Raw genomic sequence first — 26,946 nt, 5'->3', positions numbered from 1 at the left:
TTTCACAGATGAACGAACTGAGGTCGAGCTGAATCCTTTGTTCAAAGTCCCCAGCTAGTTAAGTGTTCAGAGCTATATCTCCTGCCACCCAGATCAATGGGCAGTGCTCTTTCCTCATGTCCTTGGCACTGTCCTCCCACCAACAACGGTCACAATAGCTACATTCAAAGATGGTGTCATTCTAAGTGTTCCTTCTGGATGACTTTCTATTCAAGCTTCCCAACAAATCCATGAAGTATGCACTATTTTCACCACCATTCTCCACAAAAGGAAACTGAAGCACTGAGGGCTTAAGTAACTTTTGCAAGAGTCTGCCTCCAGAGCCACACCACACCCTCATTCGTAACCATTACATTACTGTTGACTTTTCTTGTGAGGGCATCTTTGTACTCTGTATCAACATGCTTTAAATAGAACTCATCTTTCTCCAAAACCTGACATCCTTATTTTTGAACTCTGTTAAAGTCATCCTTGTCCTCTAAGTCATGAAGCCTGAAACCTTGGAGTCATCTCTGTCTCCTCCCTAATTGCCCCCCCCCCCATTTCTACCATTGGAAAAGCTTTTGAACCCACATACACTGCAATTTCCTAAGGTGTCCTCATTCCCTGTTGTCTGAACAATTATGAAGCCTCCTAACTGGTCTCTTCTTAATGATCTTTCCTTCTTCCAGTCATCACACACACTGTAGCCAGAGCAATTCTCCTAAAACAGCGGAAATCATATTCGTTTAAAAACTGAAGCTTAGGGGGGCCTGGTTATTTCAGTTGTTGGAGCATGTGACTCTTGATTTCAGGGTCATGAGTTTGGGCCCCATGCTGGGCATAGAACTTGAAGAAAAATAACAAAAAACCCCCCAAGAAAACCTAAGCTCACCTAACATTCATATTGGAAATTTTCTTCTAAATGTATAAAGTTTTTGTTTTTCACAAATTACTCCTTGAAACCTTATTCAGTTGTGTGAAGGCGATATTATTCTCCTTATTTCAAAGACGATGAATCAGGCCCCATAACATTAAGCAATATGCAACAGACAATTTTTAAAACTATAAATTGTTATATATAAATTATTTTATTTTCCTATAACTGAACATATTTTCTAGAGACAGAAAACAAACCAGGTAAATGTAGTCAAATCCAGTAATTTCTCAATCATTTACAACTTAAACTAAGTTAAATTCAGGTCCTTCCTTTTCTTCTCTACCTCTTTCTTTCTAGGTGACATTCACAGTGTGCATTTACAGAGAATTCTGTGCTGGAATCTTCCAGGATATACAATCATCTCATCATGGTCCTAGATTCTTGGTCACTGGCACTGTCACAGCTGATATGGTCATACTCCCACCGGTCACTGATTACATTGTTCATGTTGACTTCTCTAGCTATATATTTCAGTTCTGACTGTAAGATCCCTTTGCAATATTGTTGGCTCTCTCCTTTGTCTAGCTCTCTCTCTCTCTCTCTCTCTCACACACACACACACAGACATTGTGAGATCTCTCCATTCTGGTTGATAGGAATATGAACTATTCCCATCTATTGTAATTTTTTGGCCTACTTTCTAGTGATTCTCTCTCCAGTCTTAAGTAGTTGCTTTTATGCATGCAGACAAATTTATAGCTAAAGACTGAAGGAGTATTCTGCAGATGTCTCTCTTCATGAAGCACCTCACCTCCTGTATTCTGTCCTGAAATTCTTGATCTCCTCAAACTCTGATCTTTGTCCTCTGAACTCAGCAAGACCACTGAGCTCTGTTCTGTTCTGCTTCTCTCCTATGTGGCCTCTGGGCAGTGAGTTGGGGCAAGTGCAGATCTCACTTCATTTGTTTTCTTTCCCTCAGGGTTTCACATAATTGGTCCAGTTTTGTAACTGTTCACAACAAAAGGGAAATTCCTGTAGGCTTTCATGGCTAGAAGTAAAAGGCTCAAGCCCATACACTCAAACATTGTAACTTACTTCCCTAACAACCTCTGTGACAACATTCTACAATTTCTCCTAACTCAAATGATTGTTTTTTCTCATTAAAACAGTGAGGGCCAACATCTTCCCCTTTAACAAATAAGTGGATGGTCTAGAAAATATTTCTGTAAGAACAAGTATAATGATTCTTGATGATTTTGGTGACAATGGCATGAAAGGGAGCAGACAGTAAGTGCTATAAAACTCCTTGAGGATTTAGTTAAGTGTTATTTAAAATGCTATGCCCTGATATAGCTATTAACTCTAATAGAGCTTGGAAGCTAATTAAGAAGGCCATTTGTAACGACACAGCACTGTGTTTCTGGACTATGTTTAGGAGATGAACCTGTAGCAGAGAGATTAATAAGAAAATTTAGCCATTATATTAAAATTAACAGAGACCCAGAAGCACAATTCATAATTGCTGCTGATTCTTCTCCCCCGCAATATCTATTTAAACTCCTGTATAAGAGAGCCTCGGCAGGCCACAGTGCCTTTGCTAAAGGAGTCAAAACCATCAGTGCAGAACAGAGCAGCTAGAAACATGGTTCCACAGCTACACCCAGGGCGCTTTTTCAACTTGAAGCAAAAATGAATTCAGAATGGCTTGGGAAAAACTACTGAATTTTAGGCCTGGTGAAGAAAATCAGGAACATCTTAGAAGAAAATAATAGGTATTAAATATAATTTTAATGATGGATGTTCTATAATAATTTGCTTTTAGGAGGGCTATCTCATTTTAAAACACACTTTAAAAAATTATTTATTTATTTATTTATTTATTTATTTAGGAGAGAGATAGAGAGAGAGAGCATGAGCAGGGGGAGGGGCAAAGGGAGAGGGGGAGAGAGAATCTCAAGCAGACTCCCTGCTGAGTGCGGAGTTGTAGTGCTGCTCCATCTCAGGGTCCTGAGATTACAACCTGAGCCGAAATCAATTGTCGGACACTTAATCTACTGAGCCACCCAGGCGCCCCTTAAGACACACTTTAAAAGAATATTATCAAGTTGGAAAATGTGCCATTTTCTTCTTCAAGTCATTTTACCCTGGGAAACTCTTATGTTTGGAATGCATGGCCTTACCTGATGCCGTACAGCCAGCAGTCAGGTCAGCCTCTCAAGGAGGTGGGCTAGGAGAGTAATTGAGTCCATGGACTCTGGAATCTTCCAGGCTTCATTTTGAACATAAAGTCAGCCACTTAATAGTTGTGTAACTCTGAGATAATCCTCAACCTCTCCAAATCTTGGTTCCTTAACCTTGAGCCATTACTTGACCTAACTTTTGGATCTTTTTAAAGTAGAGATTATCATAATAACTGTCTCCTAGGGTTTCGGGGATGATCAAATGAAATAATGCATGTAAAAGCTTTAGCACAAAGCCTGGAATATAGCAAACAATTTTAGCTATTGTTACTGTTGCTACTATTGTTAAGGAAAAAAAAACCCCAAACTGCCTCTCGAACACTAGCTTTGTAAACACAAGTCATATAAATAGAGAGTAAATGTCATAAAACTATGAGGCTACAGAGATAATCTGAATGGTTGAATGAAAATTAATTATATAATTTTACCTCATCTTTACTGTTTTCCCTAAGAAATGAAACTGGAAGGATGGTGGAAGAGAACAACATATTTAATTTGTCTCACTTTCCCCCCTTTTGCCTCCCATTTCTAAATGTGTTGTCCAGAATCATTTGGTCCCTTAGTAAGCTATAAAATTACATTTTATATTAAAATTCACAAAAATTTCACTATAAGCATCCATAGGCATCTCCTCTTTAACTTAGCTGGATGCGGCATTCGGAAAGGTCCTGCTTAGATAAACTACCACTCTAGGACAATCAATGGCTCTCTGAAAAAATGACAAAAAACAAGAAAGCGTCACCTTCACTATGTTCCTGAGGAAGCTATTTTTTATCTGCTTTCAATGTGGAATATTTGGTCTCCTGCCTGATAGATGGCTTCCCTGTGAAGGTCTCAGGATTCACTAAAAGGAGTTGAAACAGATAACACCTGAGAAGTTGTACAGAAAAATGCTCAAGTTCACAAGCTTCGGAATTGAGCAACTCCATTCAAATCCTTGTGCCGATAGTTGCTGGTTGATTGGGCAAGTTCCTTATACTCTGAGCCTCAGTTTCCTCATTTGTAATATGGACATTAAAAGTTGCTTTTTCCTGACAGGGTTATTGTGATGAAGAAAATGGTATACATAAAGCACTTCGCATGGTGACCTTCCCACAATAAATGTTCACTGACTATAACTTACTATCTGTTAAATTTTAGCCTGGGAATCCAGATAATCCACACAAAAAACCCAGGACACAGACAACGTGCCACCTCCCTCACTACCGATCCACTGAACAGATGTGTGCTGAGTGGTTGATGCTGTGAGGCCCTGTGCTCAATGCTTTCCTTCACTGAAATCCTTTGTCAGGAGGGGCTTTACCGGAGACTGGGAGAGCAGCATCTCTGCTCTTATGCCGATGGCTACATCACTGTGGGACCTGGCGCAAGACCAACCACATAGGAGATGCTAATAAGTTAGGCTGTTTTTTCTTTTTTTTTTTTTTTTTTTTTTTTTTTTTTTTAAGATTTTATTTATTTGACAGAGATAGAGCCAGCCAGCGAGAGAGGGAACACAAGCAGGGGGAGTGGGAGAGGAAGAAGCAGGCTCATAGCGGAAGAGCCTGATGTGGGGCTCGATCCCATAACGCCGGGATCACGCCCTGAGCCGAAGGCAGACGCTTAACCGCTGTGCCACCCAGGCGCCCCTGTTTTTTCTTTTTGAATGAATTATAAGTGAGGGGTGAATGAATGAATGACCAAATACAAGGATGATTAAGATGAACTCTTTGATCTCAGAGAACTCGTGTTCTAGCTGAAGTTGGAATTATCCCTCCAAAAGGAAAATGAAAGCAGGGAGGACTTCAAGAGGGTATTTCAGGTAGTGGGATCACTATGAGTAAAATACAGAAAAAAAAAACTTTTTTTTGAAAGATTTTTGTTTATTTGAGAGAGAGCAAGCACAAGCAGTGGGGAAAAGCAGAGGGAGAAGCAGAGGGAGAGGGAGAAACAGACCCTCTGCTGAGCAGGGAGCCCGACATGGGGCTTGATTCCAAGATCCTGAGATCATGACCTGAGCCGAAGGCAGATGCTTAACTGACTGAGCCACCCAGGCATCCCCTCCCCCTTTTAAATACTGAAACTTTCTATTATAGTTATGGTAGTATAGTTCAGCAATAATGGCAAAAGAATGTGTAATCAAATTTGACATTTCTAGAAGACCTTTAAACTTTCAACAAAAAAACCCCACAAATATCTTTATTATTTATCATAGAAAAAAGAAACTCTAGTCGATTTTATATCTGAAGTCAAAGGACAGAAGAGAATACACTGTCACAGAGTGTTCTATGTCTGGTCAAGCCTAATTCTGCCTCAGTGTCCTTCCCTTATGTGCTAGCAGTTAGGAGTACCAATTACTACCCACTCCTCTTCTCCATCCAATGGCTACTTAGAAAGAGACAAAGGAAGAACAGGGATCAGATATCAGCTTTATCCAGCCTCCCCTGGTAAGGATCCAATTAGAGAACTGGCAAGGTCTCCTACCTTCCAGTCAGAACTGACCACAACCTCATCTATGAGCTGGGCTGATGTCATTTTAGAGCTCAATCACACCACTCTTCACCCCACCCACCTGTCCCAAGGCATTCCACAAGGAAATAGGAAACAGGAGAATGCTTGGCTGAGCAAAGAGATAAAGGTGGAACCCGCTTCCTACTTGAAGCAAATGACCTGCGAATCTACTAAAATATGTGGCTGACCAACAGGATGAGCGACTTACTGCCATGGATCAGAGGACCAGAATGGTTCCATGCAGTGGACTCCTTTAAGAAGACATGAGGAAAAGAAATACAAGAGTCCCCGCATCTTGTACTGCATGTGCAACTTTTTATTGAGTAGAGAAAGGATGTTATACTTTTTTTGGGATGAAACAGATTCTTGTTATTCTGCTATAGATGGCAGAAAGCCAAGCTTCCTGATTTGGTATATTTTATCTCTAACTAAGAATGGCCTGATAAGACAAACTTACAGCCTATAATAACCAAAGAAGCAAAAAACAAACAACAACAACAACAACAACAGCAAAAGAACCAAGCAAAAAAACCCAAAAACCAAAACACCCCAGAAACAAAACCAAAAACAAAACAAAACAAAAAGCACTGTAACTCAAATATCCTAAAACCAAAGTTATTCCATTGTTTATATGTCTTAGAAGTAATAATCTGGGAGAAATTAAATCATTAAGTTGCCTGGGTATACAGTTTTCAAACAGTTCATCTTGGAGACAATGCAAGAAAACAGTATTACCCAAGTTCAATGCACGTTTAATCAATGTTTTATTGAGATGTCATAAAGAGTGCAGATATAGGACCTTTTGAGATTGCATCTGTGTCAGCCCTGTTAAAGGAACAAAACCGGATTGTGAAGGTCCACTTTTGTTTGTTATTTTTGGTGTTGTTTTTGGTCCATGTGCCTGAGGAGACCCCAAAATTTTTGTTTAGGAGAATCTTGGCTTTGTTTTGCTATGCCTCTGCTACTTTTTCATAACAAAATCATGAGCTCATTGGCACAATTTATTAAAAACAATCAGGGAGGACTGCCTGAAGAACAGTCTACTCTTCTGGAAATTCTAAAATGTACACCTGAATTGAGTTAGTTCACCTAGTGTAATACTGAATTCAGTGAGTTGCACTATAGAAATGTGATAGTTGATGCTATTTATATCATCACACTATGGCCACATGGGGCCCCAAGAGGAAATTCTGAGCTTAGTAGTAAGAACACTGTCACTTCTCAGTAACTGATCTGCCTGAATCTTTGGGTCGTCACAGACTGAAACACCTACCAGGTCCACCTCTTACTGTTGGCAGTAGAAAGCTTAGAGTGGAATTTGTGACCGTCTGTAATAGTGGCTAGATCATGCATATCATTAACTGCATTCCTGGCTCTTCCTGATGGTAATTATTCTTATTTTCTTCCTTTCTCCATATTTTGATTGATTCTGCCTCGTATTTTATATATCCTGCTAAGCTGTCTTCTATCCCTTCTGCAGCATGGTGATACATAAATGGAAAACATAAAAATGTAAGCAGAGATATCATCCATACTCACAACCGTGATTACGCTCTTTAAAGACATGGTAAGCAAGTATCTGGGACTTCTTTTTTTTTTTTTTAAAGATTTTGTTTATTTATTTATTCAACAGAGATAGAGACAGCCAGCGAGAGAGGAAACACAAGCAGGGGGAGTGGGAGAGGAAGAAGCAGGCTCATAGTGGAGGAGCCTGATGTGGGGCTCGATCCCACAACGCCGGGATCACGCCCTGAGCTGAAGGCAGACGCCTAACCGCTGTGCCACCCAGGCACCCCAGTATCTGGGACTTCTAAAGCTTTATCTATACAGTTGTAGAACAATGGGCTGGAAAGTGAACACTTCTGAATACACTAGCTTGACACTTTCATTAGTGTAAATTCTGATGTTGTGTAGAAACTTCGAGTATTAAGAGTAGCTATGATAATACACCGTGCTGATGGAGTTTAACAATAAAATGACAGAAATGTTCCCTTTTTCCATGTGCCCAGAGCTCCTAAGAGAGAAGGAGACTACTGTGAAAACTTGAAATTCGTTAAAAGTGAAATCTTCATTACTGACAACTTCTTTTTACTTGGATTTATTCAGTTTCTAGGGGGTAAAAAAGAACAACTAAATATACTCAAAATATTAAAGACAGTTTTAACAGAATATACAGAAGAGCATGGTTCATATTTACCTTAAGGAAAAAAAGGTTGCAACGAGGCTGAAATATAATTTTACTTTGAATTTTAAGAGAAGCAGCTTTTGAGCTATTTTAAAATGCCATCCATTTAAGCATAGAATCAGATATTGTTACATATAAAAATTTTAAAAGCACTATTACTATCTTATTTGAAAGAAAACATGTTTTCGTAAACTTGTTTTGCACCTAGTTTGTTTTTTTTTTAATGTGCTCTGAAGCTGTGGTTTTTTAAAAAATTCACCTCCTGTTTCTCTTTTCTAGTCAGGGTTCAAGAGTGAATATTTTTTTCTCCTCAATCAGTCTTACACCTAATAACAAATGCGACTGCTTTCCAAGTTTTTTACTGACAAAATATTTTAAAAAGACAGGATACATATGAATTTCCCATCCTGTTTTAGACTCAAATTTGGTATTTTCTTTTGAAATCTGTAATTTGTTACAAATACCAAGATACAAAAGTTCTTTTCTGGATTTTCTGGTAAATACAGCTGACCTAAAGTTTCATTTCTAGAAAACACAATCAACCAAACAAAAAATCTCAGAATTCTTGTTTTTGCTCCAAAAATATTAGTTTAACCTCAACAGATATCTGCTCTCTTAAGACAGCGGTGTGTGCGCTCGTAGAGGAGTGTCTGTTCCCAGTGATAAGAAGGGAATCTGTGTGTGTTGGCAGTGGGCTGGGACCCTCCCTAGGGCCTGTGAGGGTTTGATCTGGAGAGGAATGATAGCAAGTTTGAGGAAATTTTTCCCTTGGACATGGAAACTCCTGGGTTTACCAAACAGAATTACGGAAAAGAAGCAAAACAAAATGAAACAGTTATATCCAAGAAAAATCTGAGAAGAACTGTTCAAAACGTGCGAGACACACTGTACTTAAAATGTACTTGAAGGTTCATTTCTGTAAGGGCCGCCTAAACATCCCCAAGCCCTACTATTCAGGAATCTTATTTCCAGGCACAGTGTCCTGGAGCATTTGCAATTTTTCAGTTGGAACTCTCAGCGCTTTAAAAATAGTCTAAAGTCAGAAATTGAAATACTGATCTATTTTTCAACCCCCAAGTTGCTCCTTAGTCAATATAACACTGAACGTTTCTGAACAAAGGGATTCTGAAGGCTGGCTGTGGTTCAGGCATGTCCTAAACTTATTGAGGAGAAAATAAGTTATTCACAAAAGAAAAAAAAAAATTATGTCTATCCTCAGTTGGAAAAAGATCTATTTTTCCCCTAATGCTGAATTATGTATTCAATCAGTTCAAATTTTATTTTGGACCATTAATCTGTAATTTAACATAGTTGTTAAAATAAATGGATGTTTCGGTCTATTTTATGTCAGGTTGTTTACTAGAAAAATAATTCAATGGGCTGAACACATAAAATAGAGAGTTTCCCTTGTGAGACTGCTTACAAGTGGATACATGTACCCTTGGCAAAATTTACATGTTACTTTTTAACAATGTAATTGCTGACAATAAAACACTTGAGGTAATACAAAACAATTTCTGTATCTTAAATCATAGCTATAATCCTCCTGCTACCTTTAATAGGATAAGAAGTCTTTCCATAACTAGTTTTTAACAGTAAATTTCTAGAATATTTTCAAGCCCACAGAAGAGGTTTATGTAATTTTCCTTTAAGAATTGCATATTATATTTCACAAAAAAAGCTAATCAGAGAAATGCAGAACAACATTACAATTCACAAAGATTAAGAGAATTCAATGACCTCCATTTCTAAGATCCACTTCTTAGAGGATGCCACCTGGTCCTAAAGACCCATTTTACATGAAACTTCTGCCTAAGAACTGCAGGTGACAAACCTTGCAAGACCACATTCTAGAAGGTACTGCTAGGCTTCATTTGTCCTTACCATAGCTGACTGCCATCAAACTGCCATCCAAAACTGCTTTAGGGAAGCAGTTCCTCCGCAATCTTTTCAACAGATTCCCTGTTTTAACATCCACCTGTGTTCCTGCAGAACAGTCTGACCCGGATTGAGCCATGGAGCAAATAATAACACTAACTGCAACTCCAGACAGAAAAAAATAGAAGTTAATTTTCCAGACTCTTGTGGGAATACAGAGCATGTCTGCTGAAACTGAATCCAAGAGTTCAATGATATTGTAGACTCAAGTATTTCTTTATATTCCACGTAATGGCTTTTCCGTTCTTGGTGTTTTATAACACACTACTGAGCCATGATTTAGAAAGTGAGGGAAATTCTCCCTCTCCCTTCTTCCCTCTCTCTCTCTCAAGCTGAATTGTATGAAAATTATAATTGCTAAGTGAAACTCTAACAGAAAGCCACAAGAGTTTTTCCATGTAGTGCTAACTGAATGCCATCACTGCAATTTAAGTTAGTTTATGCTGATTTTCTTTATTTTCGGGTAACATAATTTCTTTATGTGTTAAACCTGAACTTCTTTCCTTTGGGTTTTGTTTTACTTCATTTTTGCCAGGGAATAACCAACTCTACAATCTGCCCTTAGGACAGCCTGCACAATATGTCCTCACTCTCTGTCATTTACCTCTGTTTTACCTTCTCCTGGCAAGGGCAGACATGTTATTTTGTTGATACTACTGCTAAGCTACATTAGGCTTTCTCTTTTTACTACCAGAATCGGGGGCTACCAGATTCTCTATCAGTTCTATACAGCTGCCACTTTCTATTATCCCGAGAACAGAGATGCTAGCAATTCTCTTCAGTATAACTAAACGATAAGCCAGATGGGTTCATTTCCATTCGGTCTACAATCAAGCATAATAACAAAAATTACCTAAAAGAAATAGGGTTAAACTGTATCTAAGACTACAGAGGGAAACACACTCAAACACCTGAGGCCAAGATATTGTTTTTCCCTGACATTAAAAAACTTACTGTAAAAATAATGTACTTGGTTCTATAAAGGGTGTACGTCATCAAATTGTTAGTACAGACAGTGAGTGATTTCCTCTAAACAAACACAGGTGTCAGGAAGCTTAAGCATATAAATAGGGTCAGTCTTTATTTTTCTGTAAGCTTGCTTTAAAGTCTTAAAAAGTAATGTTCTGGATCAACAGAACAGGGCTGGTACTAAGGTGCAGTTCATTCCCTGCTCTGCATCTGGCTGGGGAAATACTTGGTCCTTGGCTGCAACTAAAGTGCCCTTAATGAAGTCCTGCTTTATAGCAGTGAACAGTAAACTGGAGATGGCATGTTGGAAAGGAAGTCTTGAAAGAAGGTGGGGTCCATAACAAGAGGACCTTATAGAGAGAAGGGAGGCAAGAAGCCACGAATCACAAATGTTTTGTTTCTTTGCAAGGAAGAAGGCCAGGGTGTAAGACTCTTCAGGTGCTCTTATCCCAAGCTCCCCAACATGAGATGTTCTTATCCACTCATCCGAATACATCTCTGTTGAAATTAGAAGTAAAACAAATAGTAATGTTGCCAACATAAAACAAACAAAGTTCGGTTGTGAGCATTTAAGAGCGTACTGGTATTAGCCTCCCACAGTTTTAGAGAAGCTAAGAACCGAGGACCCACTACATAACAGGGCTATGATGTTTCCTTGTTTGAGTAACATACCTGGTGTGTTGTACATTGTTATGTTATTTTACAGGTGTGCAAGTGGGGGCCCAAAGAAGGTAACTTGCTCAAAGTCACACCACCTAGAACATGGAGCAGCCAGGATCATAACTCAGACCTGTCCAACTTCAAAGCCCACGTACTTATGTCAAAAGCTTCATCTTTATGAGAGATTTATGGAATAGAATTTTATCCTGGGAAACTAAGGAATGGACTCAAATCCAATAAAATATCTCGTGTTTAAGTTTAGATCTGTTATGCTTTCTCTTTTTAAATCTGTAGTCCAAACATCCTTTTCCTCTCATCAAATGAGTCATTAACCTCTATGAAAAATTATGGGATTCTCAATAATGTGAAATTATCTCCAGGTCCAAAAAGAACATAAATAAAACAACTATTATTAATGTTTTAGAACTTGAAATATCAGTAAGGATACATATAAAACACAATAAACTTTACACATTCTTAAATAGTAAGCTGACAAAAACTATATTCTGACAGCACAAGCCGGGGCAGGTGGGGGGGCGGTGGAGAGAGGCAGAGGGAGAGGGAGAAGCAGATTCTCTACTGAGCAGGGAGCCTGATGTGGGGTTTAATTCCAGGACCCTGGGGCCATGACCCGAGCCAAAGGCAGACACTCAACTGACTGAGGCAACCAGGTGCCCTGCTATATCCCATTTTTATGATATTTTTAAATTTCTATATTAAAAAACTATTATATCAAAGCTTTATAATTACATGCTAAATTACAAAGAAAGTGTATGACTCAGAGAAATGATGAAAACTGAAGTATATTTAATAAAAATGAAAGAAAATCTTCATTTGAAACATAATAACACAATTATTTTTCATTAAAAGAGTTTAGACCTTCCTAGCTGAGCGTTTGTTTTTGGTGTCTGCGTCCACTTTTTAAATATTTCCACTTCCTCCACACACATAGCTGTGAGGAGTTATGAACAGGAAGTTTTCTCCTGTATTTTCCCCAGTAGAAAGTTCTCCAGCTGTACACTGACTTACCCATTGCCCCAAATGTTAAAATCCTGGGCAAAGTTTTAATTGCTGATTTAGGAAAGATGAGACATTTATAAATTTAACACATTTTGCCCTTTGTTCAGACCATGTAGAATGAAGCCTCATTATGCTTGAAAAATCTCTTAGCAACTGAGAGCGGGGCCAGCCAACAATGGATGATTCATGGATTTAGCTTGAGTGTGCAGGAAGGTCTGCCAAAAGGTCTGCACAGACTCACATTGCTAGACACTATGGTAAAACGTACTCTGACCTCTTTTAAATCTATCAGAGCGGAAAAGCTAAACTTGCAGCTTTCCAGCAATTCACTGGCATCTGGAAATATGCTTGAATTACAATATCTTGCTTTGAAAACCATCAATAGACTTTCTTAGATTATCATTTTCACCTAATTTAGACAATAGCTACTACTAATTAGGGATTTCCAAGGGGACGCCTCTGTGTTTTTAATCACTAACAATAATGGCTGCCCATTCAATTTAAATCTGAAAGGAGGCTTTTTGAAATCTGAAACTGAAAGAACTGATTGTTAGTTTTTTGTTAATATTGACCCAAGGGTTATACAGACTACCTTAAACAATAATCTGCACATTAAAATGGGTAAACAGTATGCAACAGATACCCAGGGTCTGTCAGTATATGTATATAGGGAGAGATTATATCAGAGCATCCTATCTCATGCTTACATAAAATTCAAAAGACTTAAATTCTTTTGCTTACATTTGTCATTTCCTCCAACATCCTTTTTAGGGGTAAGTATTATTTCTCCTGCTTTGGAGTTGGAAGACAATGCACATGGAATTTAAATTATTTGCTGAGTTCATAGCTATTCAAAGGCGGGTCCAGGTTTACAATATGGATTTTTCTAGTTTAAAATTGGGTATTAGATTCATTGTACTACTTCACCAATCACAACTTCAGCGGCAATAATAAAAATCATTCATCCTGGGGCGCCTGGGTAGTTCGGTGGGTCAAGTGTCTGACTCTTTGTTTTAGCTCAGGTCATGATCTCAGGGTAGTGAGATGGAGCCCCACGTGGGGCTCTGCGCTGGGATGGAATCTGCTTGAGATTCTCCCTTTCCCTCTGCCCCCTCCACCCTCTCTAAATAGTAATAATAATAATAATTATTAATATATTTATTATTATTATTATTCATGAAATCAAATTCTTTTTTCCCCAGTGCTGGACAAAGACATACTTTTTAGTTCCTTTTGCTCTTGACAAACATAAGCACAGAACAAGGAGGTTTCTGCCTTGAAAGAGTTCTGCTTTTGGCTACCTTACTTCATCCTCCTCCTCTTTCCCTCCTCCTTCTCTCCCTCTCCCTCTCTTTTCCTTGCATTTCTTTTTTTTTTTTTTTTTTGCAGGGAGGGTGTGTGGTAAAATATTCAAACAATAAAGATTAACTGAAAGATTCCACCCCCCCCCCTTTTCTGGTACTTCCCTCGGAAGAAACCACTGTTATCAATTTAGAGTATTTTTTTTTTCATACTGTTGTCTGGGTATCTGCATAATTATACAATACATATAAAATAAGATACATAATTTTGATTTGTGGTTTATTTTCTCTGCTTAATATATTATCATATTGTTCTATAAATTACTTTTCACCTCTACTTCTTGGAAATGTTTCCATATTTGTACATCACTTCATTTTAAAAATTGCTAAAAAGTATTTCATAATATGTACCTTCCTTTCTGAATGGGGTGAATTACACACCTCCACTAAAAATGTAGCTGTTCTTCTGGCATAAGCTAGATGGACAAACAGAATGAAATAGAAATATATGAGAAAGTACAAATGGGTAAGGATATTTAGTTTAATTTTTTACTTAATTCACTCATGACAATTTTATATATCTGACACCAGCAGAAGCAATGAATGGGCTTACTACACGGAACAATTTGGACCAACCAGAAAAAACTGAGTAGTAAAGTGGAAAGGATGGGGGATCTTGCAAGAAAAGGGCCATGTGAACTTGGGGATCACACAACAGGTATAGAGAGCTTCATGGGGCAAACTTCAATAAAATATGCATGGTCCCTGCCCTCACAGAGCTAATAACCTAACTTTAAATACTTTCCAACTTCATCTCCTGTTCTGCATTCCCACCATCACTGTGAGTCCAGACTCCCAACGTGTCTGACATCAACTACTCCAGAAGCCCTAAGAGGTTTCCCTGAATCCAGTGTTTTGAACTTCTAATCTACATGGAGATATCACCAAACGACAAGATCTGATCACATCACTGCCCCAATGAAACATCTTCACTATTTGCCACTGCACTACAATACAGGATGACGAATGACCATCTCAGCTTGACATCCATAGCGTACGCTCTCAGTGTTTCTCCGGCCACTTAAAGTTCTAGTCACATCAAACTTCCTACCTGTGTATAGAGATCCTTTGTCACGCCTCTATGCTTTTTCACATACTGCCTAAACTACCCTTCACCTTTCTCCGTCTGGAATGCCAACTCATCATCCTAGACCCAGCTCAAACACTGTATCTTTTGTGAAGGGCTACCAAACTCCACAGAAGGTATTTAGTTCTGTGCTCTCCGAGCGGTTTGCTTTCACCTCTACGATGGCATTTCATGGCATTTCATGCTGTAACAGCATTACTGCACTGCACGGATGAGCTTTCAACCCTGCTTATAGGAAATGTTCCTTATCGGTTAAAACAAATTTTGAGGATCCTGTGCTAAAGCTTTTACCGAAACTCAAGCTATCGGTCATAACTCATTGCTTCACTAGTCTTCATTCCCTACTTGAATTGTTGTGCTAAAAGTTAACTAGGCAGGTTCAACGCCTATTTAATCATAACAATTCTCCTTACATATCTACCAGCAGAGATTATGAAAAGATAGATCTGGAAAAAATTCCTTAAAATTAATGTTGATCTCCTTTTGAGAAAAGGGAAAGTGAGATTAACATTGAATATTTTTAGTTTAGGTCCTTAAATATGATTTAGTTTAGAATGCATGAGTTGAATACATTTTAAAAGATAATTTTGCAGTGGTAGACATGGCTTAGCCCCAAGAATATTTTGATTCTCAATTTTACTTAACTTTATCTCACAAATAATTAAGTCTTTGCTTCTCTGACAGAACACCAAAGCAAGCAAAGCAATGAGAAATATCCTCCTGCTTCAAGTATGGCAACCTTGGGGACTATGGACCCAAACCAGGAGCAGACACGCTGATGAGTGAGGGAGATAGTACAATAGTACAGAGTTAGGCTGCTGTAGAAAACACCTTTGGGGCTGAGATGATGTCCTGAGATCCAAATCTATCTAACTATATTTTTCATGGGTCCTCTGACTGAGTGTCTGGCCAGGACTAGTGCCAGGCCAGTCTTGGTCTAGCCCACAAGTTATTACAACATCACAAAAACCACTGCATTGCATGGGAAAACATTCAGCCACCGTCATCCACGAAACAGGCCAATAGCAGTTTGACAGAGAGGCAAAAGTCTAAGAAGGAGCAATAAATTGTTATAAATTATCTGAATTGAATTTTCACACAGGTGTTTTTAGAATAGAATTATTACTTAAAGAAGGGTAGGCTTGTAGGCTTCGGTTTTTGTTGTTTCGGCATGGCTTTAAAAATAGTTAACTTTCACAAAGTAAGAGGAGCTAGAACAAAGAATTATGAATTAAACATCTGGCACAATTGCAATAAGTAGCTGAAAATAAGATTTTAAAAACAAACTGCAAGTATTGAGGTGAAATAAGACAAAGAAAAGACTTGACAGCACTGGAAAAACAATTAGAAAGATAATGGACCTGCCTTAAGTAAAATGCTCCTTTGCCTGACAAAGCAAACGTGGACCCCAATGGGGAGGGATCGGTGTGGTGATTATCACATCGGAATATCAACGATCTTTCATTTCTGGATTCCAGCCTTTAGCAAAATGGCTGCTCGATGTACATCTGTCTAGATCCAGATGCCAAGACAGCAGACAATTAATTCTATTGGGCCCTAAATATAAAGACTGTGAGAGAGACATCTGCAGTTCTCGATAGCTGCCATGATGATAACTGCCGAGCCATCTGAGGTTAACGCTGTGTTTCACTCATTTTGAGGCTCCCCATGGAGATGGCTGCTGAGGATTTCTTAGAAATATCCTGGTCATGCTGGCTTCTGCTCTGAAAGGGAGGACTCTCAAGAAATCAGGGACAGATCAGCCGACACTTCTGCGCTCAGCACGGCAGAAGCCAATCAATAGCTGCAAAAGGAATTAGAAAGGGATGAGAGCAGAACTTCTACCCCACCCAGGCCGGGAGGAATGTTCTGCCCTGATACCATCAGGGCTTCCTTCCAAATTGTCATGCCAATGTAGAAGGTACTAGTGGAATTTGGGAGAGAAAGAGGCATTGGACTGATTTTTTAATTCCTACATGTACCAAATTCTAGGCATAGTGCCAGTGGTAGGAAATAGAATATACATTAAAAATTAATTTAAAACATTTTGTTTTAGGGGCTAGGACAGACTCATTTATTATAGACAGTCCTTATAGTTCAACTTTATCTGATGACAATAATTTATGGAGTGTGGAGTCTACTATACCATGCTTGATGCTCTAATGCTATTTGTTAAATGATACAAAAGAACACAAAGATCATCAGTCTGCTGCTGGAACACATTTGTGAGATGTAGCTGAGATATCCCCCTTTGGTTTTCTGCTAAACTCCCCGTTCCGCCTTTGTCATGTTCAGGCATACACTGATGATCCCTCTGCCATCAGCTGGGGAGAGCAGGTGAATGGAGAGGACTTTCTCTCCATTCTTGGGTTGGTTCCCTAGGAAATGATGAAATAACCCTCTTAAGAAGAACACAAATAGTGAGTATGTATAAAATAATTTGAGGAAAGGTGATCTTATAAAGGTATTCTGGAATATACAGCTGGAGTAAGATGTAAAATAAGTTCATCACTGTGAATGCTTTGGTAGAAAAATAAAATTTAAAAAAATTTTAAAAACCTATAATATTACATAATGGAATCCACATATCACCTTGCTGAATGATTATTACTATTATTGAGCTACAGTTATTTTTTTTTTATAGGATCAAGGAAATTCAGTGCCTTTTAAACAACTGACCTGAATCTCTGATAACCAGGAAGTAAAGGAAATTCACTTATAGTTTTACCATATAAGGACATCGGACCTCAGTCCTATGAACCTGTGCCTTCGCACATATTTTTTGCAGCTGCTGATAGACTTCAGAGCCAAAGCGGAGCTTTGAAAGTTTGGATTCCTGTGTGTTGTGATAATCAGCTGGGGTTTGGAAATGCCTTCGAAAATCTAATGCTCTGGCGCTTTAACAAGGCTTCTGAAAAAACAATTTAACATCTGGAATCAAGTATTTTGTGGAAGTCCAATACTAACAGAGCAAAGAACATTTCTTTCAGTAACAGTTAGAATGTGGCACTTTCCTCTCCTTCATCAAATAAATGGGTTTATTTTATAAAGAGTCTGAGGTGGTTTATAATAAGTCAAATATGGAATAGAAGCAGGGTATAGAAAATTGGATGCCCTAGATATCACTGGAAGTCCTTCCTGAATGTGCTTCTATGTTCTTTCATATCATTTTCTCTTCCAAAACTCAATTCTGAAAAAAGAAAGTACAAAAGTAAAGCCGCCTTCATTTAGCCTTACCTAAGAGATTCCAAGTGAGGATCAGTGGAGAATCTAGAGAGTTCATCTTTCACCTTTTCCTACATGCTTCAGAAGAAGGCAAAGACAATGACAGAGGATGTGTATTTCTTAAGTCTCTGGACAGTCAGATAACTCAGATCAAATGCAAAAAGAAGTGGTTATTTCTACGTTCACGAAATTACTACAGTTTCAGATTTTAAAACAACATATTAAAATGTGCCCCCCCCCACCCCACCAAATGTGTTCCCTACTAAAATAATAATAGATGACAACTACTGAATGCTTCACATGTGTGCCAGGCACGGTGCAAAATAATTACAATGGACCCTTGAATAACATGGGGGTTAGGGGCACTGACCCACTGCACAGTTGAAAACCTGCACACAACTTTCCACTCCCCCAAAACTTAACTACTTACTGTTAACCAGAAGCCTTACCGATAATATAAACTATTGGTTGATTAACACATATTTTGTATGGTTGTATGTATTATATACTGTATTCTGACAATAAAGTAAGTTAAGAGAAAAGAAAATGTTATTAAGAAAATCATAAGGAAGACAAAATACATTTACAGCACTGCACTGTAAATAATCCATGTACAAGTGGGCATGCATGGTTCAAACCTGTGTTGTTAAAGGATCAACTGTATTATCCTTTTCTTTTTATGATGAGTAACGAATGCAGGGATACAGTGGAACTGGCACAGAGAAAGACAGAACAATGAAAGAGGGTGCACTCAGAAAATGACCCACACATATACATAAGGACATGACTCATGACAAAGAGGACATTTTAGATTAGTAGGTAAAGGAGAAACCACTCATTAATAAATAAATAATGGTCACAATGAGTTAGTTCTCCATATGGGGAAAAAAACAGAAAGAAATTGGATCCCTAACTTATATATAAGAATTCATCTCAAATAGAAGGTCTTAAATTTGAAGGGCAAAACTCAAATGCTTTTAAAAACAATATAAGAAAAAGGATCTGACTACATTAAAATTAAGAGCTTCTGTTAATCAAAAAATACCATAGAGTAAAAAGGCAAGACATAAACACAGAGGCAATATTTGCAAAACATGTATCCAACAAAAGATCATTCTAGAGCATAGAATTTTTTTGAAAAAGGATAACAACCCAATGGAAAAAATGGGCAATCAATAGGAAGAGAAATTTCAAAGAAGAGGAAGAGAGACCCTAACAGTGCCTGGCACATGGGAGGTATTCAAACAGCTTTTGTTGAATGCATGAAAACACAATTAGCCCATAAACATATGAAAAGATATCCAACCCCATTGGTGATCAGGGAAATAAAAATGAAAATCACGATGGGATACCACATCATACTCACTATACTAGAAAAAATTAAAATCAAATAATATCAAGTGTTGGAGGACATGTGATGAATGCAACAGCACTTTCATCCAGTGCTCATGGGAACGTAAATAGAAGCAATCACTTTGGGACACATTTTGGCAACTTAGTATAGCTGAAAATACACGTACCTTACAATCCACATCTACCTGAGAGACTCTCTTGCGCTTGTGGCCTAGGAGGCATGTTTAAGACTATCTACAGGGTTGCTCATTATAACAGCAAGAAACTGTAAATCAGCAGTAAAAATGGACAAATTTGATATATTCATTTACTAGAATATAGTACACAATAATGTTGAGCAAAAGAAATGACCCCAAAAACACAAAGTTGTGATTTTATTTATGTAAAGTTAAAAAAAAAAGACAAAAGTAAACATTATGTTATTTTGAAGGACATAGGTGATTAAATTATAAAGAAAAACAAGGGAATAGGTTAACATAAAATTTAGAGTAGTTAGTTACCTGTGTGGGGAGGATTGTGATTGAGGAGGGGTATATCCAGGGGCCATCTAAGTTTTGGTTTCTTAATCTGTGTAATAAATACACAAGTGTTCATTTCATTGTTTTTCTTTAAGCTATTTAGTTATAACACCCTTCTGAATGTGTAGTTTTCTGTAATTTTAAAAAATGTATGTGAGCTGCATTTAAAAAAGTTTTTTTGAGCGACATTTTTAAACAAATTAAATCCAACCTGAATCCTACCATAGAAATTATCTACTTAGATAAATTATATCATGAAAGACTTAGTAGAGGAAAAAAAAATAATTCCCCAACGTCTCTATGTTGATGTTCACACTTTTGAATTTTGAGTTTACTTATATTAGGACATATTTGTATAAAATTTACTTCAAGGTATGAAGAGACAATAGCTCTTTTCTGAATTTTTTATTTTAAGAGAGTCATTCATGTTATCACAGTCTTTGTGTGACCATGACTTTGTTTTCCTTCTACAAATAGTATCTGGTTAGCTTGATTATCTTCAGGGAAATGCTCATGAAGTTTGTAACACATTCCCACATGGTATTTATTTTAAAAACTGGTATCTCTAATTTCTGCAAAAGAAATTCAAGTTTAGAATGGCATGGTCAGATCTGGATGGATCAGAAAAATAAACTGGTGTTTTTCATTTTTTTTTTTTTTTAAGTAAATTCTACGCCCAACGTGGAGCTCAAACTCACACCCCTGAGATCAAGAGTCACATGCTCTACTGACTGAGCCAGCCAGGTGCCCCTAAACTTCTGTTTTTAACCAAGGTTCTCTCAGGAGCTTTCACTGGGTGGTGTTCCTACATGTAAGGCCATGCAAGATAACACTGGACTTTATTTTTATTTTCTAGAAGACAATTTTTGTGGATGAAATCTACCAACTGAGAAATGATCAAATTACCAGGTGAGAAAATCTGATTTTAGTGTACGAACTGTCTGCACTTGGGGATGAAATCTGAGGCCTCTCTAGCCAAGCTGGCTGGGCTGGAAGGCTGTGTGGAGCACAGCGTGCAGCCAAGAGCTGGCTCTACCCAAGGACAGCTGTCTCTGGCAGGAGTGGGTCAGTCCTCTGCTGGGTGAGTGGGAGGGGAGCAGAGGGGAGCCAGGCCTGTGGGCAAGAGCCCCATTCACAGACAGGCAAGTGGGCTCAACATGCTCGCGTTCTAGGAATTTTAGTCCCCATCCCTACATCATGCCAGTCTGATCCCAACATCACCACCTCAGACACTCCAAATGTTGACAGGCCCTCCACCCCACCTCAGGGTAGGGCACCTGATCCCTTTTACAATTTAGTTGGCTGAAGAGTACAATCATATTTTTTGAGAGTTTAAGCCAACAGGGTCCTTTGAAGAAAACCAAGGTTAGACTGCAAATCCCATCTCATTCTAGGGATCATACAGCCTTAAAAATGCTCCTCTTTATCAACCCTCATATACATAATTCTTCTTGTAATTGAGAGCATCTTCCGGCAGAGTTATCTAGGACAAAAAGAATGAAACAACCTGTCATCTACATACCCAAAGGCATCTATTTAACTTATTTGCACTATAAAAACTGTAACGCTCATGAACTGAAGAGCAGCTTTAGGAAACCAACTGCAATGTGTGGAAAATAACTGCAAAATACTCCAATTTGAAAATTGAAACTAAAAAAAAAAAAAAAAAATTCATGCCAAGCTGAGATTCTTCCAAAGATGGTCTCAGACAATGTCTTAAAAATTTATTAAGTGTATTTACACACCACATGCCATTCTTCTAATGATTGCAAATAATGGTTGCTTTGCGGAAAGCCTGTAGGAAATGGTGGCTGAAGATAAGCTTTCAAAGAGTTTGATTAGGATGAGCCTAATGACCAAATCTACAGAACTCTTTGAAAACACTGGTGTAAGAGGCTGAAACAGCAGCTTCACCTCTTTGAACCTCGTTTGTTATGAAGCTTGCTGCTGCTGCAGGCAGATAAGATCCAAGACCAAACACAAAAACATACATTTGATTCAGCAAGAGGCTTATCTCAACAACTGGACCTACTCTGTTAAAAAAAAATTGGCCCAAGTAAAGTATTTTCCCTTTCTGCCCAAACATTTCAAGGTCTTCCTTTAGTGTGCAAAAAAGTCAAAACATGAACAGTTAATTTTTCTTCTGTCCCATTAAGTAGGGACCAATAAACCTCAGTAAAACAAGAAATTTACGAAGTTCTTTAAAAAACAAATTTCTTTTTAGACGGTTTTCATTACACAATGTGACACATCTGGGGTTTATAATTTACAGAAACAGAAAGTGAAAGACCATTACACGTTGGTCTAGAATGGGGGAACGTGATGCTGTAAAAGCTGGTGGAACACAACTTATGAACTAAATACCAGGGGAAGCCCTCACATTTCATAGAAATTGAATATCTCATTTACGTATTTCAGTTAAATGCCTGAGTTTTCCGAAGAGTCAACAAAAATTTTTATCTTTCAGGATCTTACTCAAGCAGGCTGGAAAATGTAGCATTTCTTTGGATGCTGGAAAAGCCCTTCTCAGTCCAGAAATGTTTCTGCTGCCACTTTCAACACAATTCCTACATTCCTTGGGGTTTCCTGGCCCATTTGGGTTGCTTCCTGGTTCAGGAGATCAAAGCACCCGCATTGCCATGTGTCATGCTGTGCTTCCTACCCTATCACCAAGGTCAGAGGTGGGTAAAAGTGTGGAGTATACATCATAGGCCAGGATAGCAGAAGCCAATCAGATCTCCCCAACTTGGCTGCGTCTTCCCTGACTGCTCCCATGTAGAAAGTGGCTTTCCTACCTCTGTCTGAAATTGGTTGGTCACTGATCCAGCCCAACCTTCTCCTCCAGAGGAAACCAGTAAGGCAGGATCTACAATCAACTGATGGAAAATTTTACTTGGAAGACATAAATTGACACATGGCAAACATGATACATTTTCTTAAGAAAAAGCCATTAGAGTTGCAGTGTAGCACAACTCCAGGGAAAACCATTCATACTGAATTTTATATGAATGGTGTTTCCTGGAGTTGTGCAATGTAGTGACCCTTAGGACAGCCGCACCAAGAAAGTCTGGGAAACATTTAAAAAAGAAAAACAAACTTTGTTTTTAGGTTGATTTTAGATTTACAGAAAAAATTGTGAAGCGAATACAGACATGTCGCATATATCCCTGCAACCAGTTTCCCCTATAACTAACATCCTGCATTAGTGTGGTACATTTGGTACCAAAGATTGGTACATTGCTAAGGAATCAATACTGAGAGAGTTTTATTTACTGAAGTCTGTACTTTATTCAGATTATCTTAGTTTTAGCCCAATACCTTTCTTCTGTTTCAGGATCCCATCCAGGATACCACATGCCAATTAGTCACCATGTCTTCCTCAGCCACTCTTGGCTGTCACAATTTTTTAGACTTTCCTTATCTTTGATGACCTTGATGTTTTTAAAAGAGTGCTGGTCAGGTATTTTGCAGAATGCCCCTCGACTTGGATTTGTCTGATGTTTTTCTCATGATTAGACTGGGCTTATTGTTCTGGGGGAGGAAGACTGTTGAGGTAAAGTGCTACGTTATATCAAGAGTACACACTATCAACATGACTTATCACTGTTGGTGTTGACCTTGATCACCTGGCTCAGACAGTGTTTGTCAGGCCTCTCCCAGGTTAAAGTTACTTTTTGCACCCCTGTTGCAGATTGTACCTTTGGAAGAAAGTCAGTTTGTGCAGTCACACTTAAGGTATGGGGAGTTTTGCCCTATCTCCTTGAGGGCAGAGTATCTACATAAATTATTCGGAATTCTTCTGCCTGGGAGATTTGTCTTTTCTCCCACAAGTATTTATTCAATCTTTTATTTATATCAGTACGGACTCAAAGATATTTATTTTGTACTTTGGGTTATAATCCTCCCAGTGCTTTATTTACTTCGTTGTTCAAATTGTTCCATCTTTAGCCATTGGGAGCTCTTTCAACTGCCTTCTGTGTCCATTTGACATCCTCTATCATCATGTGCGTTTTTAGAAGTACTTCCTTACTTTCTGGCACTAAGAGACGCTCCAGATTCATCTAGTATATTTCCTGATCTAGTGCTAAAATCATATCTTTCTCCAAGGAGTCCTGGTTCCTTTTATTGGAGGAGAGCATAAGAAACCAAGATCTGGGCACTGAGTACCCTTGTTACTGCTGGGATGTTGTTATTTCCTGGCCCTCTCAGCTGAGGAGCAAAAAATATATTTGCATATATTAACCCCCATACATACACAGATCTATAAATATTTCTATGTGCCACCATCTGTATTTCTATTAAGCTCAACATGAATTCAAACTGACATCTCCAACTCTAAGCTACTGCCATAGGGATCATTCTAGCTTTTCTGCTTACCAGTAAACTCTCACTCCAACAATGAGAACCCCAGCTTCGACCATCTGCCATCCATTTACTTAACTGCTCAATTCCAGTACAGAAATATCAGAATTGCTAACCCGTGTCTCCAAGGGAAACAATACTGTCCACTATATTTCGGTGCCTATGTACTATTTCTTTTGCTTTTAATTTTACAGATTCCACTGTAGGTCAGCAGCAGCTCTGCCCCACGCCCTTCATGAGGTTTCATACCTTGTAATAGATTTTTTTTTTTTTTAATCATGTTCTGTTTTCCATCCTGGGACTCCCAATCTCTTAAATGATTTTTTAAAAAGTCAGCACACATTAACGTTTACTTTTTGTGTTGCAATGTTCTAAGGGTTTTGACAAATGCATAGTGTGTTTGTCCATAATTACAGTGTCAACCAGAATGGTTTCACTGCCCCACAAAATCCCTTGTGCTTCATGGAGTCAACCCTCCTCTCTCCTTGAACCCCTGAAACCACATCTTTTCACTGTCATGGCTTTACGTTTTCCAAAATGTCATATAATTGGAATCATACAGTAGTATTATGCAGCCCTTTCAGACTGGCTTCTTTCACTTTCCAATATAGCCTAAAGATCCATCCAGGTGTTTTCATGGCTTGATAGCTCATGTCTGCTTATTGTGGATTTACACTCCTTTATATGAATCCATCATATAAAGGTCCTAATAAGGACAAATTGGTTGCTTCCACTTTGGGGTGATTATGAATAAAGCTGCTATGGACATTTGCATGCAGGTTTTTGTGTGGACATAAGTTTTCAAGTCAGTTGGGTAAATATGTAGGAACCTGACTGCTGAATTATATGGTAAAATTATGTTTAGCTTTGAAAGGGGCCTTTGAAACTGCCAAGGGGCGCCTGGGTGGCTCAGTTAAGCGTCTGTCTTTGGCTCAGGAAGTGATCCCTGTATTCTGGGCTCGAGCCCCGAATCAGGCTCCTCCACTGGGAGCCTGCTTCTTCCTCTTTCACTCCCCCTGCTTGTGTTCCCTCTCTCGCTGGCTGTCTCTCTCTCTGTCAAATAAATAAATAAAATCTTAGAAGGAAGGAAGGAAGGAAGGAAGGAAGGAAGGAAGGAAGGAAGGAAGGAAGGAAAGAAAGAGAGAGAGAGAGAGAGAGAGAGAAAGAAAGAAAGAAAGAAAGAAAGAAAGAAAGAAAGAAAGGAGGAAGGAAGGAAGAAAGAAAGAAAGAAAGAAACTGCCAGAATGGCTGTGCTATTTTACACTCTTACTAGCAATACATAAATGTTTCTGTTGTTCTATATCCTTGGCAGCAATTGCTAGTGTCAGTGGTTTGGACTGTAGCCATTCTAATAGGCGGGTAGTGGTATCTCATTTAAATTTATAATTCCTAATGGCAAACGATATTGAACATCTTTTCATATGTTTGCGTTTGCTTGCCATCTTTAATCTTCTTTGGTGAGGAGTCTTTTCAGACCTTTTGCCCACTTTTTAGCTGGGTTGTTTGTTTTCTTATTGTTGAGTTTTAAGAGTTCTTTGTATATTTTGGACACAAGTCATTTATCAGATATGTTTTGCAAATATTTTCTCCCACCTGTGGCTTATCTATCATTTTCTTAATAGTTTCCTTCACAAAGCAAAAGTTTTTAATTTTAATAAAGTGTATTTATCACATTTTTCTTTCATGAATCATGCTTGTGGTGTCATATTTGAAAACCCTTCGCCACTTATATTTTCTCCTATATTTTCTTCAAGAAGTTTTATACTTTTACATTTTATATTTTGAGTTAATATTTAGGAAAATGTAAGGTCTATGTCTAGGTTCATTTTTTTTGCTTGTGGACATCCAATTGTTCCTATACCATTTATTGAAAAAAATTATCCTTTCTTCATTGAAGAGTGCTACATACTGAATTGGATCTCCCCAAAATTCATACATTGAAGCTCTAACCCCCAACGTGGCAGTTTCTGGAGTTGGGGTTTTTGAGAGATACTTAGGTTTAAATGAAATTTTTGGGGTTTAGGGTCCTCATGATGGGATTAGTGCCCTTATTAAAGAGGTACCAGAGACCTTGCACACTCTCTCTCTCCATACACGCACGCCGACGAAAGGCCATGTGAGCACAGTTGAGAAGGTGGCCATCTGCAAGCCAGAAAGAGAGCCCTCAACACAACTGAACCAAGTTGGCACCCTGATCTCAGAGTTCTAGAACTGTAAGAAAATAGATGTCTGTTGTTTAAGCCACCTAATCTATGGTATTTTGTCATGGCCCATTAAGATAAATTAAGACAAATAACTTTTGCTCTTTTGTCAAAGATCAGTTGATCACATTTGTGTGGGTTTATCTCTAGGCTTCCTACTTGGTTCTATTGATCTATGTGTCTATTCTTTCATGAATACCATGCTGTACTGATTACTCTAGCTTTATATATAAGTCTGGAAATCAGGTATTGTGAGTTCTCCAACTTTGTTGTTCTTATTCAGTATTCTGTTGCTTAGTCTAGGTTTCTTGCCTTTCCATTCATCTTTAGAATCAGTTTGTTATACCTATAAAATAGTTTGCTGGGATTTTGATTGGGAATGCACCAAATATTTAGGTCAAGTAGAGAATAATTAATATCTTAACAATATTGAGTCTCCTAATCCACAAACACGGAATCTCTCATTTAGGTCTTCTTT

At 38.3% G+C, this 26,946-nt stretch overlaps 1 protein-coding gene and 1 long non-coding RNA gene across 11 annotated transcripts in view; one reads left to right on the top strand and one right to left on the bottom strand.

The window, feature by feature from the left end:
* DDAH1 (dimethylarginine dimethylaminohydrolase 1) overlaps positions 1-26,946 on the bottom strand; it is a 231,930-nt gene that overhangs the window by 61,833 nt on the left and 143,151 nt on the right. The window lies entirely within an intron of this gene.
* On the top strand, positions 6,831-11,650 carry LOC123000982 (uncharacterized). Its single transcript, XR_006409408.3, has 3 exons — positions 6,831-6,974; positions 7,070-7,156; positions 11,388-11,650. It is a non-coding gene; the product is annotated as an uncharacterized LOC123000982 (long non-coding RNA).

This window comes from Ursus arctos, unplaced genomic scaffold (assembly GCF_023065955.2).
Source record: "Ursus arctos isolate Adak ecotype North America unplaced genomic scaffold, UrsArc2.0 scaffold_12, whole genome shotgun sequence".
In the NCBI taxonomy this organism is placed as follows: Eukaryota; Metazoa; Chordata; class Mammalia; order Carnivora; family Ursidae; genus Ursus; species Ursus arctos.
Note: the sequence above shows the minus strand (reverse complement) of the source record. Positions and strands in the feature narration are given on the sequence as shown.